The 5,451-nt window shown below is 46.0% G+C and overlaps 1 protein-coding gene across 3 annotated transcripts in view; it reads right to left on the minus strand.

Moving 5' to 3' along the window:
• The window catches only part of TEF (TEF, PAR bZIP transcription factor), a 25,111-nt gene that overhangs the window by 8,255 nt on the left and 11,405 nt on the right, over positions 1-5,451 (minus strand). The window lies entirely within an intron of this gene.

Here is a 5,451-nt window from a genome sequence, read left to right on the forward strand (position 1 = left end):
GGGGGGAGGGGGGGGTGTGCAGGGCTATTTTGTAGCACATCTGCCAAAAAGAGTGGCACCCTGATGCACAGCACCATGACTCACCAGTGTCTAGATTTTGTTGCAGTGATTCTTTAAGGTAAGATGTTTGGGTTTTTTTTCTGGAAGACAAGGAGAGTAAGTGCAGAGGTAGGATTACAATGGAGGTCATTAAGAAAGCTCTGAAGGTAGTGAGGAAGTTTACTGTAGCATTCTGAGAAGATGCAGACAGAGAGCAAGGAAGAAAAGGGGTTTTCAGATTAGACTTGAAAACAGACAAGAGGCCTGTCTACATTAGAGACCTGAACTATCACAGTTTAAAATAATTTTTTAAAGCATTTGCTTTGCCCTCACACAGTGCAACCTCCAACTATTGTTGGAATTGTTAATTGTACATTGCTCAAAAACCTATACAATCTCCCCTTTGGGGAACTGTCTGATGCAAACCTGTAAAGTACATGGTGAGGTGCGAGTATTTGGAATTTCCCCCTAGAAACAGATGCTTTATTTACTATGCCATGAGGCATACACTGTACTAAAAGTGCATTTCTAACTGAATGTTTCATATTAGTACAGAGGCTCACAGGTGGTCTCGGGCAGAAACCCAGCAAAGAACTAGAAAAATGAACTCACGGACTGCTGTACTAATGACACTGCTTGGGAATTAAAGACTTACGTTCAAGACACTGTGGCTTAACTGATGCTCAGTTCAAGTAAAATTTTGGGGTGAGAAGCATGCCCAATTACTGGCGAAGCAAGGGCACAATGGAGACCTGGGATGAAGAGTCACGGCTACAGAATTTCTACTAGACCAAGGATATCTTCTTCCTTCTCCTGAGGGCCTTGCTAAAACAACAGCATCTCATAAGAGCTCCTCACTCAGCACAACTGCTCAGTAAAAAATAGTAATCCCAGGCACTTATTGCTTGATACAGACATTTCAGGGCTGAATGTCCACAGTGGCCTGCTGGACTGAAAAAAACAGACAGCAGTACAGGTTTATGTAGAAAATGTCATCTCAGGTGTAAAAATACCTCTGCAAGAGCACTCAAATATTGCAAACTGGCTTGTACTGTGAAGACAGAATCAATGTTCTGATTTTATGCCACAAAAACAATATGTAATATTTCCAGGATGTAAACTGTGCTAGATCAGATAGGAGCCTGGATGTTCAGACAGGCTGGCAGGTTAAAGGGTATGATGCCCATAGCTGAGAACATTAGACTGTTCCGAAGTAGATGGAATACAGTAGGGAGATCACCTTACTGCAATCACTTTACCACAATAATCATTAAGTCCTGCTGAGACTTTTAGAGATCCTGTTCAAGGAAATCCCACTCTGATTATATTGACAGTTTGTCAACCATTGCCTTCACAATGGAAGGACAGAGGTGGTATGTGCCTTTTTAAGGCTCAAAGCAAACAGAAGGTTTCTGCTGAACAGAAACACCACTGCCATGCAAAAAACACCTCCTGCATTATTTCAACCAACTGTACTTTGCTTCCAAAATAAATAAATAAATAAATAAATAAATTAGTGTAAAGAAGAAAATGGTTTCATCCTGAATGAACCAACCAAGCTAAGAATGTTTACCATCCAAAGCTTCAAGACTAGCAGTCCTGATCCAGTATTAAATCACAAGCTTTTCAAGGACTCTTCATGCCAGGCACCATACAAGCATCAGCACAAGTGGACCTAGATCCTAAATAGGGATCTGGGCATTAATGTGATCACAATTGCTTAGTTTTGTAAATCCCCTTTATTCTGATTGACAAGGTAAGAAACAGAAACTGTAGATGTTAAATCAACTTGCTTATTAAATTGAAAAACATTTGAGATCTAGCCTTAAAAACAGCACCAGCACAGAACAAGGAACACTGCTATCAAAACACACAGCATTTTTGTTATAACTTAACTAATATCATGCCTCACAAAACAGCAAAAGGGAGAAAGGAAAGCTGAAATGGGTTTTTAGTGTATCCAAGTCAGAGACCACAGTGCGCAAAGGTATCTGTAAGATGACATATCCAAGGAATATTGCTCTGTTTCAAACTGTCACATTCTGTCTCCATGCAGAGCACACTGATGCCATTTATGGTTCTCCTCTGCAGTCTCTGCTGCCTTTCACAACCAGTTAGGTCTGCAAAGTCACCCTGCTGTTTTCAAGCTCAACCTGCTTCCAGTCTTCTTCTTTTCCCTTGGCCAAACCAGGTCCCATCCTTCTTTCATCTAAGGAAAGGGTCTTCTCAATCTTTTTCTTTGGTATAGGCTGTGAAACAGATATGTACTAGATACCTAATATGCCTTCTTTTAGATATGCTCTATCATCCCTTCTAACAGCAATATTACGTCCGTGTGTGTCAAACATGACATGGCATGTATGAAGATAAGCTGTTTTCAGCAACAGTAACATTTATGCCACTGAATTTTTCACACTGGATTTTTCTCTCTTCACTTGATCTTTGATTCCTGCTGAACAGCCTCATGGAAGGCACAACACATAATGGAGAATAAGATGATTTTTTTTATCACCTTGACCATGAAGGGATTTGCAGCATGGGATCCTTAAAATTAATTTGCTTCACATATTTATAATGTAACCTGATGGTGACACTACAATAACCCATAGGTGACGCATAGGAGTAGGGGACATCCCCCCCACCCTGAGAGTGAGTGCTCCGGCCAGTAGGAGGCACACAGAGCACTTGTGCCCCCCCTGAAATTGGCTCTGCTGACAGCAGCAGCAGTGCCAGCACTTCCGCCACTGCCAAGCTCAGCAACTGGCTGCTGGGGGACCCCTCTCACCAGCTGGCCGCTGGAGGACCTCCCCACCCCCAGGTCATGCCTCACTGGTGCCCCCCCAGACTCAGGAGGCACCAGTCACCCATGCAGTAACCTACAGTGCCCTGCTTGCAGAGATCCAAGGTCACCCTAATAAACTGGGCTCTACAACTGAAACCAATGGTCCTTACCGAGCCAAATACCACTTCAGGTTTAGTTTAGTCCTACTGCCCCCAGGGGAAAGTGGACCAATTCATGAATTTGGGGTCAACATACAGTTCAATTCCAAAAGCCTATGCCATGGCTATCCACATGCAGCCTGCGAGGGGTTAAGGTGAAGCAGGCAACCCTGGGGCCACATGGGCATGTAGTGCAGGGGGAGGGTAGAGTGGCACCCACAGAAGTGCACAGTGCAGCAGTGGAGGGGTACCTGCAGAGGCACACAGTGCAGCAGGTGGAAGAGTAAGGGGGACATTTCTTAGCTTTGTATGACTCATGGGTGTGCAACCCCTTGCTGCTTACAAATTAGACAACGCTGGCCTAAACCACTCAGCATATACCACTGATATGCTGGGTGTTTCTACATTTTTAGCTTTTTAATTTTTTGGATGCTATTCACAACTGTATTTAGCAGTCAGTGGGAAGTGAGCAGACATCTTTGTGCTTCCTCTCAAGAGCCAGTCTTCCTGCCACAACACATATATAGGTAGGTTACAAGGAGGTCCACAGCTCAGGCATGATTTTGGTCACAAGAATGTCTGGGACTGGCTGCAGAAAACTATTCCCATTCATTGAAAGTGGAAAAAACAATGGCATTTCTACAGAAGAAGTCACAGCCGAGAAAGGATCCTATGCTCTGCTGTGCTTTTTCCAGGGTAGAGGAAGGGAATTTCTGGGTGTCCCATTGATGTTTAGTACCACCAGTGTAATCCATTTCCCAACAGCAGTTCCACAGGTTCCCTGATCCCTATCACTGTGTTGCTCATTGATGAACTTATCCCCACCTCCCACACCACCATTTTATAGGGTACACTGGTGATGCCAGCAACACTTTATGACCGAGGTGTGGCAGCTCACTGTAAAAGGGACAGGATAGCTTTCCTATGCCAGCAGATCAATTGTTATTCTCTGTCTTACTGAATTTGTTGTTAGGCTCTTAGTTTTGTCCTTGCCTTGGTCAGGGCTGCAACTGACATACAGACTGGCTAGATGCTGGAATGCCTTCGCATACAGCAAAGGTTTTTCCAGTTGATGAGATCCAGTCCAAGGTGAATACCATCCATACCACTCAGGAAGATTAGGAAGTCTCCCTCAAACCAGCTAGCTACATAATTACATGTCAGCTTATTTGCAAAAGGCTGTTTCCATACTAGTGCATAGCCTACACAAAGCATGTGGTGCGTCTCAAATAAGTAGCTGCCGATGACAAGAGACATGATATTACCCAAGAAGAACACAGGCCATTACAGACAAATAACAGATGTCCCAGACCCAGGCTCTGCAGTACGGTCAAGGCAGGGAGCAAAAACAACTTTTGCCCAGAAACGGTGAAGCTGCAGCAATGTCAACACCTCAGCTGTCTGGTGCTGTTTACATTCAACTAGTGAGAGCAGAAATCTCCTTAAGGCTTCTTTTGAGATACTGGAACTAAAACAGCACTGGCAAACCTTTTAAACATCAGCAGCAGCAGCTGTATGAGAATGGTTTGGAGTCTTTAAAGTTTCTTTATTTTTAATAGGATGTGGACAGACCGAAAAGGACAGAAGCACAACTTCTGCTGCCTAGAAGACCAGCCAAAGCCTGACGTAACTGGGAAGGTCACCAAGGCAACACAGACAGAAGCAAGTCCATTGAGGGCTTTAAAAGCTAGAGGTATTTAAACTCCATCTCAAGATGAACAGAAAAGATTCTCAGAAGCCAATGGCCGGAGGCAGCAGAATCAAAGCCTGAAGAGCAGGAGGCACATGCAGGGGGGAGGAAGGCAGCTGATGTTTTAAAACTTATAGGAAGGGATGGTTGTGCCCAAATCCTCAAGTTCCAGTTCCACAAGCTACCCCTGCCTCCATGCAGGCAACAGGCTGCCTGTCCCCCCTCAGGGCAAGGCCCTTGTGCCTCCCGCTGAGCTACCAGCTTGGCTTCAGCTACTGCAATATTGTACCTTTCTGAGGGGGCAAGAAGGGAAGTTTTCTCTGCTTCTGCCAGGCCTTCTGCTGTGGGCCTGGGGGCAGCAGAGGCACATGCCACCTTGCAGCAGCCTTAGGGGTGTTGGCTGCAGCCGTGCTGGCGTAAGGACACAGGCAGACAAGACTCGTTGGGGAAATGTTACCTCTTTTAAGACACTCCCCGTGCCTGAAGGTGTTTGTGCCGGAAAGCTTGCAGAGAACAGTTTTTCCAACAACTCGGTTGGTCTAATAAGAGAGATCACATCTACCCACAGAGCCCTGTCTGCCTTGCAGCAGCAGCAGCAGCAAGAACCCAGGCGGCCCCGAGAGCCACCACGGAGGCGGGAGCTGCAGAGCGGGGGCGTGCGCAAGGACCACTGCCGCCGCGCAGGCGTACTCCGCGCCCCCTACTACTCACGCGCCTGCGCAATAGCGCCGCGTAGAACCCTCTTCCCCCCCTGCGAGCGGCCCCCAGCCCAGAGCTCGCGG

This window comes from Gavialis gangeticus, unplaced genomic scaffold, assembly GCF_001723915.1.
Source record: "Gavialis gangeticus isolate Ggan-Ray unplaced genomic scaffold, GavGan_comp1, whole genome shotgun sequence".
NCBI classification, from domain to species: Eukaryota; Metazoa; Chordata; order Crocodylia; family Gavialidae; genus Gavialis; species Gavialis gangeticus.